We start from the raw sequence: 13,527 nt of genomic DNA on the forward strand, positions 1-13,527 counted from the left end.
ATAATGACAGAGGTTTATCGAGCTCCTCCACACTAATAGCGTCAATTTGTGGTATCTGTAATTTATCCAGAAATGCATTAGATTGTATATTGTCTTCTTTAAACTCAGTAGTATATAGGGATTTATAGTAGTCTCTAAAAGTGTACATTATATTTTTGTGTTCGATGATTTTATCTCCATTCGTGTTAGTAATTACCGAGATTGCGTTGTGCACTTCTTGCTTGTGAATTTGTTGCTAAAAGCTTATTAGCTTTCTCCATGTTCATAATAATGATGTCTGGATTTGTAAATTAGTTGTTCGGTTTCTTTAGTTGTCAAGAGGTTTAATTCTGAATGTAGAGCCTGCCTCCTCTTATGTAGAGTCTCGCTTGGTAGTCTGGCATGTTCTTCATCTATTTTAGTAATTTCGCTTTTATCTCTGCTACTTTCTTCGCTCGGATTTATTTCTGTGGGAAAGATATGAGATAATCTGTCCTCTTAAGAAGGCCTTAAGAGTTTCCCAGAGTATTCCTGCAGAGATCTCAGGGGATGTATTTGTCTCTAGAAAGAATTCAATTTGTTTGGATATAAATTCAGTACAATTCTCGTCAGCTAATAGAAGCGGATTGAGACGCCATCTGGGGTGAGTGTATGGGGCTTAGTAATTTCAGCTCCAAGATCATCGGAGCATGGTCTGAAATAACAATAGCATCGTATTTACAAGATTTAATCTTAGGCAAGAAGTTATTATCTATAAAGAAGTAATCAATCCTTGAGTAGCAATGATGTACTGGTGAGTAGAAAGAATATGTTCTTGAATTTGGGTTTAAAACCTCCAGGGATCTGATAAGTTGTGATCAGTTATAAACTTTGTAATTATCTTTGCGGTGTTAGTTGCGCTCCCCTGTGGAGGAAGTCTTATCTAAAAGTGGATTTAGAACACAATTAAAGTCCCCAGCCATTATAAGTTTATGAGTGTTCAGATTGGGAATGGATGCAAATAAATTTTGTATAAATTCCTTATCATCAACATTAGGTGCATAAACATTTATCAAAATCATTTTACAGTTAGATAAGTCTCCCATGACCATCACATATCTCCCTTCAGGATCCAATACTACATCTGATGCTACAAATGGTACTGTTCTATGTATGAGAATTCCCACCCCTCTAGTTTTCTTTGTAAAACTAGAATGGAACATTTGGCCAGTCCAGTCTTTTTGCAGCCGGAACTGATCCTTACTTAGTAAGTGGGTTTCCTGTAAAAATATTATTTTAGCATTTAGACCTGTTAGGTGAGAAAGTACTTTCTTTCTCTTTAATTCGTGATTCAGGCCTTTAACATTCCAGCTTACGAAGTTAACTGTCCCATCATGGAGACACTGATTCTGAGTTTTTGGTGTCATATTATAGTCTTAACTGGAAGTGAAATAGTTTAGGTCTTAATTTCCTATTCCCCCAAGAGTTGTTGCCATGCAGCTTATTATTACGTTGATAGTTATAATTATAAAGATTGAGATGATAGATTAGATATAGATCAAGCCTGCTCTCTTTCTCTTCCCCCCTTAACCCCCCACCCTCCCTTTTTGCCTCCCCAGGTGAGGCTAAAACCCACTTCATGCAGTCCCAGTCCTCTGACATACCTAGAGATGGACAGTTTATCTTGCAGGACCCCGGTGATTAAGTTTAATGCCAAGGCCAGCAGGAGGCTCCACTGAACCAGAGGTAAAGAAAACATAGATGTGGCTGATTAAAGATCATTAGATGAATGTCAGCCAGCTCCTCTGTCTCTACATCCTGCATGAAATGGAAGAGAACCCAACCTTCTCTAGATGACTGACTGACGAAGACTTTTCCTATAATGCACCACCAGGGGTTTATTACAATCTGACAATTCTGGCCTGATGGCTGTGCTCTTAAAACTGTTGTGTATTTTTGCTGGTGGAAATGGCAGGTTTGAAGACTTTGAATAAAAAAGACTGGGAAGTAAACAGAGTCGTTTAGAGGTGGACCACCATGAAAATCACTGTGAGAATTGACCTGTCATAGCCAGGGAGCCAGTAACACCACAGCATTAAAGCAAAACCAAAGCTGTGAGTCAGATGTCGAAATAGCAGAGCGGAGGTGCTAACATAACCGCATGTCCTTTCCCTAACTAAATACGATTTTTACTAAAGATTTTTGTATTTTATCTGAAAGCTTGGATGCTGATGTTCACACCCTGCCCTGTTTTATAATGATGCCATTGTAATGCATGACATGATGAGTGCCATGTCATCAGCAGCCATACATGTATAACACCTCCCTGGATGCAAGGTGATGTTAATGGTAAAGTTAAATGAATGCTATAACCAGGAACTTGTTTGAAACTTCATTAGATACAGCTACACTTTCAAAGCCCACAGATTCTACATTCATAAATTTACTCACTTGTTTTCTTTTGTTGCCTTTCAGACTTTATTCCCCTCACAATGGACCCCAACACAGTCAATTGTTACCTGCGCCTATGTGAAAAGAACAAGAAGGTGACATGGGAGACGACAGAAACTGAATATCCTGATCACCCTGACAGATTTGACTACCTCAGCCAAGTTCTGTGCAGAGAGGCTCTGACTGGGAATCGCTGCTACTGGGAGGTGGAGTGCACTGGAGATTATGTGTCAGTCGGGGTCTCATATCAAGGACTGAGCAGGAAAGGACTAGGGAATGAGTGTGGCCTTGGGAACAATGACAAGTCTTGGTGTTTGTCCTGGGTGAATTCCCAGTACTCTGTGTACCACAACAACAAAGAGACTGTAATCAGCGCCCCCTACAACCCCAGAATAGGTGTGTATGTGGACTGGACTGTTGGCTCTCTGTCATTTTATAGCATCTCACACACAATGACCCTCCTACAAAGGTTCAACACCTCCTTCACTGAGCCGCTGTATCCGGGGTTTTGGCTTGGTTGTGACTCCAGTGTAACAATCTGCCCTCTGATTGCATGTAAATGCTGACCATTACTCTCCACTGGTCACCTGATGTCTCCACTTTAGCAAGTCCTCTTCGTGCTTGTAGTTTTAGGGTCAAAATGAATTTTACAGGATGGTGGCAGTACATGTGGAATGAGTAAGCAAAGCAAGTGTGGCAATTAGCGTTGCAATTTTCCTTTGTTTTATTACATGCCTGCAGGTCCAGGCTGAGAGCCCTTCCACCCTGCATTATTGGCTTTACCAGTAGGTGGCAACCATCGCAATAGTTGTCAGGATCCTTGATATTTGTTACTTTTTTGTGTATTTGGGGGTTTTCCATCCCAAGGATTCTGGTGGTGTGTTGTTTCTGCCATCGTTTTCTCTGTTTATTGATGGCAAAGTAAATTTACTCTCGAAGTAAATTCGTTCTACACCAGGGGCCTCATTTATAACACTGTGCATAGAAATCACACTAAAACATGGTGTACGGACAAAAGTAGAAATGCGCATAAGTAAAAAAAATTCAGATGTATAAATCTGTGTGCACGCCAAGTTCCACAGACTTCCTCTTTAGAAATCCCAATGAATGTGAAATTTAACTCACATGCACACACCTACTGCTCCCAGAATTTCACATATTTTATTGGCAAATCAATATAAATATCACCTTCCGTTCAATGTTTGGACAGTTGTAATATACACAGAGATTTCAGTGGTAACAGCTAAACCTAAAGATATAGGAATCACAAGAATAAAACAAAAACAGACTTTTATTTCCTAAGTTATCTGCTGCGTGCACCAATGAACCAACCTGAGTAAAATGTGTGCAATGATTGACATTGTATGTAAATTCAATAGTTTATAAAATGAGCCCCTGTCCTTTGTTTTTTTGGCCCATTTCGGATAATACACTGACAGACATGTGGTGAAGAATGCTCCCCCTTGAGCATTCCACTGAAAGCCGGATTACCCTTGGGGAATCTCAACTGATGACTGTAGTGCCGTAACTGACGCTCCCTCACAATGCAGGTAATTCAGGACTCTGTACCAGTGGTACTCAAGGATTCTTTGAAGAGACATATTATCAAAGAAGTCCAGTCTTTCTCACAGGTTACTGGATAGCATCCATGTCTCACAACCATATAGCAAGACAGGAAGAACCAGGACTCTAAAGACTTGGACCTTGGTCCTTTTGCATAGATATTGTGAGCGCCACACACCCCTTTCCAGCGACCTCATGATCCCCCATGCTCTCCCAATCCATCGACTGACTTCATAGGAAGAGTCACCAGAGACATAAATGGCACTGCTGAGGTAAGTAAACCTCTCAATGTGATCAACACTCTCTCCGCAAACAGACACACTGCTGATGACTGTGCCTAAGAGGTCATTAAAGGCCTAGATCTTGGTTTTTATCAGGACTTTTGTAAGCACAGACACTCAAACTCCTCACTCAGTCTCTTGAGAGCCCTGATCAGAGCCTCCATTGACTCTGCAAAGATCATAGCATCGTCAGCAAAGTCAAGATCAGTGAATCTTTCTTCACCAACAGATGCCACACAGTCGTTGCACCCCATGACCCTGCCCAACACCCAGTCCATGCAAGCACTAAACAGAGTAGGAGCAAGAACACACCCTTGATGAACCCCAGAATCAACTGGGAAAAATGTAGCGGTTATGCCTCCACCCTGTACTGCAGTGTACAGGCTGGCCAGGATATATAACAACTGTGGGGGATTCCGCGAAGTATCAGGATGTCTCACAGAGTAGCTTGATCATCCGAGTTGAATGCTTTACAAAAATCAACAAAGGCCTCAAAGAAACTCTTGGTGCCAGGATGCGATTGATGGTAGACCTCTTTAGCATAAAACCAAACTTTTTTGGTCACTGGTAGTTAGCAAGTAATCAGGAATCCTATTGAGAATGACCCTAGCAAGGAGCTTACCAGGTACAGAGAGCAGTGTTATCTGCCTTTAGTTGCTGCAATCTAGATTCACTTCCCAGATAGGGGTGACACGTTCCATTTTCCAGTTAGATGGGATGATGCTCATCTCCCAAATAGGAGCAAAAATTGCTTGCAATGCCAGGAGGACAGCCTTGCTGCCAACCAGCTTCAAGAACTGCCGACCCAAAGATATCTAATATCCTATCCGGAGGATTAACTTTAAACAGCTGCTCAAAGTAGCCAGCCCAGTGGGTCACAACTGCAGCATCATCCATAAAGACCATTCCATCACCTGCCCTGGACAATGGACATTCACATATTAAACTTTCAAATGTTTGTTTATTTATTTATTTATTGATCGAATTGTTGTATTATCTATCCTGAATTTGTATCCTTGATTTTTATGTTTATGCTGCTGTACGTGTAGCCGATTGGAATCTGGCTTCCTCTATGTTGTATCAAGGACAGTCAAGTCAGACGCACGTAGAGGCAAAACAGAATTTTTTTTTATTTTTCCGTAACAGCATCCACCGTGCTTCTCCTTCTTTAATAGCTAAGTTAACACATTACATACGAAGAACATTCAAAAAGCTTCTGCACTTTCTTTTTAACTCTACTTATTAAGAATTTCAAAAAGAAATTACATCACTTATCTACATTTTCCCAGCATCATACCAACTTTTTAATACCCAATTACTCCTCCTCCCGCCTTCACCGTTTCCAACGAAATTATTTAAGTGCGGAAACTTTCTGGACATCCCTTGTATAAAACTATTTACAAAATATTGTTCAGATTTTCCAGAGAGAATTATTTTCAATTCGCATAGCCTTACACAATAAAAATATTCTCACTTTATAATCTTCTATATTGTTAACAAAAAAAAAAAAAAAATAAGTATCATACCTTTCCAGAAACAAAAGGAAAAAAAGAACAGGGCATTACACAAACAGCTTCCCCATGCCTATTAAATAATAAATCAAATCAATTACAAATTATTGTAAACAAAACTATTGATACAAAATAAATAAAATAAGATCTAGAATTAAATCTACATATGGTCATTCTATACAGAGTGCCGAATTACATTAACATGCACGCTGAATAAATAACCTTTTCTTAATTTTCAAAAGTAAACATGCAAAAACTACATGTAAGAGCTTGAGAATAATACACATGACTTAATATACACTCGAACATTCCCAAATAATATACACAACAAATAAAATACAATAAAAATCAGAAAAGCTTGGGGAGAGCTGAAAACACCACCTACTCCTAACAGCACCCAGTGGGTGTCTGGCGTCTGAGCCAAGACACGCGGTGCCTGCAGGTTGTGAGGTTTAACATTAATCTATGCAGGTACTATAACATACTGTACGATTGGTATACTACTAACTATTTACAAGACTAATGGATTTTGGCAAAGTTCACAACTAAAAAAAAAAAAAATGACATATTACACTTTGCTACATATGCATGTGAATTCCTCCTTGGGATTAAAAAAAAAGTTTATCGAACTAACACTACATTCATTAATTAAAGTATCAGTCTGTCTGTAAAATGGGATTCTGCAATATGGTGCTTTGCTTATCAGGGCATCGCAAGCTGTGGAAACTGAGAGGCTACTGAGGAAGGACTCATTTCTAGTGCATCTCATCATAGTTTACATCTTGCCTGAAGAAGGGGTCTGAGTTGCCTCAAAAGCTTGCATATTGTAATCCTTTTAGTTAACCAATAAAAGGTGTCACTTTGCTTGGTTTTGCTTTAGTGCATTTCATAGTATTGCAGAAAGAACAGAAAAGGGCGCACTGCCGTATGCTTTAAATTGTAGCAGAGTTGAAATGTAAATGTCCTGTTTTACTAACAAAACGCTGTACCGTTTCCTCCTTACTTTATAAATACGTTCTAAATAATTCTTTACCTTTCATTAACTTCTGTGGTGTGGCCTTGTCACTGCTGAGGAATACTTTAATGTCTTTAGCAGACGTCGAGTATTCATCCATTCATCATCCAACCCGCTATATCCTAACTACAGGGTCACGGGGGTCTGCTGGAGCCAATCCCAGCTGATATATGGCGCAAGGCAGGAAACAAACCCTGGGCAGGGTTCCAGCCCACTGTAGTGCGCGCGCACACTAATGACAATTTAGAATCGCCAATGCACCTAACCTGCATGCTTTTGGAATGTGGGTGGAAACCGGAGTGCCCGGAGGAAATCCACGCAGACACGGAGAGAACATGCAAACTCCGCGCAGGGAGGACACGGGAAGCGAACCCACTGCGCCACTTCGAGTACTGTATTAAAACGTCATATTTCCATTTGTCGAGCAGCCGAAGCGATGAGAACCGTACAGATTCATCTGTGCGAATGTCTTGTCTGTCCCGGACCGGCGACGTCACACACCGATCCTCACGCAGAATCGCGGGCGTCACCCATTTCAAGAAAGTCCAAGTTAATGCGTTCGAGAAATCGGCCCCCATCTCTGCAGATGTGCTTCAAGTAGGCAGAGTTGATTCGACTGGTGTCTGCAGAGTGCAGCTGTGGACCTCCAGATGCTCCGCCCGTTTACTCATGGGTTAAGATCATCACGTAACAGGAGCGTTTTTAAAAACACCCCTCGCAGCGACTTTTCGAAACCTTAATGCGATTTTGTGTCGATGCGCTAGTGTCTGGCGTCCCATCCATGCTACAGCTATGTCTTCAAGTGGCTTTTTGTGGTGCTGCATTCGACTCTCTTTTCATTTTTCATTGCGTCTTTTTTCGGTTACTTTGTAGATCGCCATGCCGGTCATCTAGTATCATAACATTAGGACCGGCATCATCATGGAAATGACAAACTTTTTTATTGTACTTTTGGCCACTTGTCAAGGTAAAAACATATCAAAGAAAAATACAAAATGACATTAATTTTTTTACTAAAAACAGAAACTCTCTTTATTATTCAGTGGTACCAGACTATTTGTTTGATGTAATCCTAAAGCTGTATTAAGTTAAAACTAACTAACTAACTACATACATACTTACATATAGACATACATACTGTACATACATACATAAATTAAAAAACTGCATCATTAGATTGAAACTGTATTTTTATTTTCCATAACATTTGTATTTAATGAATTTTGTTTTTTTTTTAGATCTATTAAACAGAAGCCATATCTAAAATATTAAAAGGCTCATACTAGTGAGATCATTACATTACTATTATTATATCCTTGTATAATAGTATAAAAATAGCACAAAATGAAAACGTTTAATTTGGTCCTGCTGTTTGCCCAGATGTTTTTGCTTTCTTTAACGTTGTATGGTGTAAATTGATCATTATCTATACTAATAAAAGGCAAAGCCCTCACTGACTCACTGACTGACTCACTCACTCACTGACTCACTTATCACTAATTCTTCAAGTTCCCGTGTAGGTAGAAGGCTGAAATTTGGCAGGCTCATTCCTTACAGCTTACTTACAAAAGTTAACCAGGTTTCATTTCGAAATTCTACACGTAACGGTCATAACGGTCGACAACGTCCGCCATATTGAACTTTCTTATTCATGGCCCCATCTTCACGAAATTTGGTAGGCGGCTTCCCTGCGCTAACCAAAACCGATGTATGATACTTATTTCGTGGTATGACGCCATTGTCGGCCGCCATATTGAATTTTACAAACGTCACTAATTCTCCAACTTCCCGTGTAGGTAGAAGGCTGAAATTTGGCAGGCCCATTCCTTACAGCTTACTTACAAAAGTTAATCAGGTTTCATTTCGGAATTCTACACGTAACGGTCATAACGGTCGACAACGTCCGCCATGTTGAACTTTCTTATTTACGGCCCCATCTTCACGAAATTTGGTAGACGGCTTCCCTGCGCTAACCAGAACTGATGTACATACTTATTTCGGTTGTATGACGCCACTGTCAGCCGCCATATTGAATTTTCCAACATCACTGATTCTCCAACTTCCCATATAGGTAGAAGGCTGAAATTTGCAAGGCTCATTCCTTACACCTTACTTACAAAAGTTAAGCAGGTTTCATTTCGAAATTCTACGCGTAATGGTCATAACGGTCAACAACGTCCGCCATGTTGAACTTTCTTATTTATGGCCCCATCTTCTCGAAATTTGATTGGCGGCTTCCCTGCACTAACTGAAACCAATGTACGTACTTATTTCGGTGGTATGATGCCACTGTCGGCCGCCATATTGAACTTTTCAACAGTCTTTGTTACTTATGGGCCCATCTTCAAGAAATTCTATCGATCAAAGAACTGTCACTTACCGAGTGGTTTCCATGCCCGAGATACCACCTACCTTTTCCATTCTCTTTGTTACATATTGCACGGCCATATCAGGCTCACTCTTGATATCCGGAGGAACATTGTGTCTTATGTATTGAATGACTGGGACAGGTTCAAGGTGTGGACTGATGACGGTACAGGAGATAATTATACTACACAGGAGCACTAGAAGAGTGAAATGCTTAAGCCCTTCACCTATGGTTCTGCATGTGAGTTGATGGCTGCCGCTGAATTGTTCAGTTGTCGCTTTCAAGTGCACCGAAATAGCCAAATATTTTACACCTTTCGACAACCGCCAATGCCTCTTAAACATCTTAGATTCACAGGTGACGATTTCAGTAGTGGACACTTTGATGTTTATGAATGTTTAAACTCTCAAAAGCTGGATGTGATTTTATCGATGAAACTGGTTGTGTGCTTACAACGCTTGACAAATGCCGAATGTCACTTCAACACAACAAATCCTGCAAATACTGTCGTAATTGAAACAAACCATGAAACTCAAACCGATTATGACAGCAGCAATCCAAGCTATGAGATTTCAGACAAGATTACTGTTCACATGGCCAACTGTAAGTTGCATGCTCAAGAGTAAGCTCAGCGCACAGCTTGGTCATGTTACAACCGGAGGGCCGAACTGACAACGTGGCACACAAAGAGATCCTTAACAAATAATTATTGGCATATTTTCCCTCAGTTTAAAAGGGTTTAATTTTCTTCTTAATAAAAATTTTAATGCAGTACTTCGCCGCTGCGAAGCGTGGGTATTTTGCTAGTTATTATTTAAAGCTTAAGTGTTTAATTTAAGTGATTTTTAATTGACTAGGACAATGTTGTTAGGGGATTTCTTAATAAGAACATAAGAAGTTTTACGGACAGGAGAAGACCATTCAGTTAATTTGTTGCCTATTTGTTTAGCTGATAGCTAAGATGTCCCAATATCTCACATCACTCTGTACACCTCATACTATAAATGTAACACTGAGTCATGTCACTTTCAGAAATTCTCAGATTATTCTGCATTTATGGGGTGTACTAATAAGGGGGAGAACTTTGGGAATTGTCTGCAGCTTAACATCAAATAAACCAAGAAACTGGTGATTGACTTTTGCCACACCAAAGAGCCTCTATGGCTGGTCACTATTCAGGAAGTGGATGTAGAGGTGGTCCACTGCTAGAAATGCTTGGGGGTCCATATTAATGACAGGTTAGACTGATCTTGGAATGCAGAGGAACTAGAGAAGGAAGGGCAGGTGCAGAGAAGGCTCTAATCACTTAGGAGGCTGTGTGCCTTTCATGTGGGAAGTGACATCCTTCACATCTTCTATAACTCTGTGATGGCCAGTGAGGTGTTCTGGGCTCACAACATCACTTCAAGAAAGGCCAACCAAAGAAACTTGCTGATTATGAAGGTAGACTCAGTTATAATATTTCCTCTGCACCCTGGGCTGTCGTAACACCATTTAAGGCCCCTGGCAAAGTAGTGCACTGGGACCCTGTAATGGAAGAATTTTTCTCTGTAAAAAGCAAAGGTGAAATAAACAGAGGAAGGGAATCAGGAGTGCAGATGGGCGTTGGTCGCTCCAGCGCAAAGCCAGCTGCAAAGACTAATGTTTTGAGAAAAACAGCCGGGAATGTTCTAAAGATACAGCCAAGGCTATGTAAGGAGTTGTTTTTCACTTCGAGAGGCTTTTTTCCCATGTAAGCATATTGCTGTGTCTTCTAGTACCGTGCACTTGCTTCAGTCAGGGCCAAGTAGAAGAAAAAACAATACTGTATCCCGTGGAAGGGTGTGTACTGAAACTGATCACTTCTGTATACATTGCTTGCACGTAAGCCGCTTTTGGGGCAAGGACACTCAATTAGTATATAAGGGAAGGTTCCGCCCTCAGTTTCTTTGGCAGCTCAACCGTGGGGAATGTGCACACCTGTTTGGTATTTGGGACCAGGCACGAGTTGATCCTCTAACAAGACTGACATGCGGGCTCCCTCAGTCTACTGGTCTAGGATGATAGCTTTGTTTCTTTTGATATACTGTAAGCATAAGTTTGTTCTTATTACTGTAAGCATAAGTTTGTTTTTATTACTTTAAGCATAAGTTTGTTCTTATTACTGTAAGCATAAGTTTGTTTCTTTAAATATATTACTGTAAGCATATATTTGTTTCTATAATCTATCGCTACTGCATTATACTGCATTATATGTATTTAAATGTTATAATTGAATAAGTAAATTTTATTGAAGTATCGGACCTCTTCTCTCTGATTTTTGCCCACTTACTCTAAAGAACCCCTTGAACCATTTTCCCAAATCAAAACAGACCCCTGTTTTAACAGCAAAACAGGAACATACACTGGGATCAGAAACATTATGGGCCCTTATGTTCCTGGGGTCCCGGCCAGTGCTTATACATTAAGATGGCCCTGTACTGGACCACCAGGAGATAACGGTGGAGGAGAGAATGAAGACAGAACTGAGTTCCACTATGAACAAAGCTGCACATCCTCTTTGTGACACACTAACACTGAGGACGTTCAGACAACAAATTATTTAGCAGAAGTGTGTGAAGAAACTTGACTAGGGCTCCTTTATACCAACATCAATACACCTATACAATGCCTCACTGGGACTGGGGCTGAGAAGTTAGCAAATTTCTTTGTTTTTAATTTTCTTGCTTTATAGTCAATCGTGTGTGCATTTGGACCATGGTGTGTGTGTTTATTTAATTAAGATACTTATCTGCCTATTTATGCATTTTTTTATTTTAAGAGCTTCTGTAAAATTTCTAATTTCCCCAGGAGACAAATAAAGTTCTATCTATCTATCTATGCAGGTACTTCTGAAAGGTTGTTAAGGTTTCTGCTTCATCTCCATTTCAGGGTAGTTTGTTCCTGATTTCCTCAGCTCTTTACTTAAAGAGCTTCTTCCCGATTTCAGTCCTAAATCAACTTCCCTTTAATTTCCATTGGTGTTCTCAAGTATGCGATTTACTGTTAAGTTGAAAGAGCTCTGCCGGGTTTACTTTATCAATGACTTTGAGAATTTTGAAGACCTGGATGAAGTCCCCACTCAGTCTCCTCTGCTTGACACTAAACAGGTATAATTCTCTGAGTTGTCCTTAAGTCCCATGATGCATGTGGTTGTTCACCTCTGCACTGCTGCAAGTGCTGTTGTATCTTTCTTGTATTGTGATGTCCTGAACTGCACAAAGTATTCCAGCTGTGGTCTCACTAGTGCATTATATAGTCTGAGTTTCCTTGCCCCTTAATTTCTATTCACAGGTCTTTATTATATAAGCTAATATTTTTTTTTACATTTTAATAGCATCTGCACATTGTTTAGTTATAATTGATGTCCACCTTTTGTCCATGTGTAGCTCTTTTCACTTTTCTACATTAAACGGCATTTTTTAATTTAAGTAGTAAGTATTTACAGGACTCTTCATCCCAAATTTTCCACAGAAATGGATGAATCACATTTCATGAACTTAATGGATAAGTCCATTAAATCTTAAATTAAAGTCCATGGAAATCTGGAAGAAAGCTAATATTGAAAAATAAGAAAATATCTATGATTAATAAAACAATAAAAATTACAGGAGATAAGTGAGAAGTACACTACAAAGATAGGAAGTTTCAAGTAATTTTGTTTGATCACAAAAAAAGTGCCTTTAAGTACTTGACATGTTAATCACTCTGCTCAACATGTGTTAGACTGTGATGGCCACCCACCCTATCAAAGGTTGGTTCCCACCTTCCAATTAATGCTGGCAGAGTAGGCTGCTTCTAAACCTGAACTGGATAGAAAAGTTGGAACATTAATGGAAATGTACCATATTTTGTAAGAATCAATCCATTTACAAGTGTTTGTTCAGATTTGCAATAGAACACATTCAGCACCCAGTTATGTAAAGTTTCAGAAGAAGCAGCTACTGCAGATGTTTAGATTAATGTGAATTTCCCCTTGGGATTAATAAAGTATCTATCTATCTATCTCTATATATCTAATTGGTGACACTAAATTGGCCTGTACAAATGTGTGTGTGTGTGTGTGAATGTGCTATTTGATGGACATCCAGATCTGGTTCCTGCTTTGTGCCTAAATGCTCAGTTAATGATTAAAATACATTTAATCAATTTGGAAAATTCATGGATAGATTGATAATGCACATGTGTTGTATGTGTAAAGACATTTTTGCGTATTTATTAGAAAAAGTATTGTATGGAACACTAATTAACCATACTAAACTGAATTGACCTTCGCAAGATTTCTTCCATTTTTTTTTCTCCTACAAATTTTTTTTAGGTGTTTTTTTCTTGTCTTCTGTCAAAAAATAAGGCCTGTTAAAG

At 39.5% G+C, this 13,527-nt stretch overlaps 1 pseudogene; it reads left to right on the forward strand.

Annotated features, from left to right (window-relative positions):
- Positions 1-3,998, forward strand: part of LOC120518744 — a 29,705-nt pseudogene extending 25,707 nt beyond the window's left edge.
- Positions 3,999-13,527: the final 9,529 nt, after the last annotated feature.

This window comes from Polypterus senegalus, chromosome 18, assembly GCF_016835505.1.
Source record: "Polypterus senegalus isolate Bchr_013 chromosome 18, ASM1683550v1, whole genome shotgun sequence".
NCBI classification, from domain to species: domain Eukaryota; kingdom Metazoa; phylum Chordata; class Cladistia; order Polypteriformes; family Polypteridae; genus Polypterus; species Polypterus senegalus.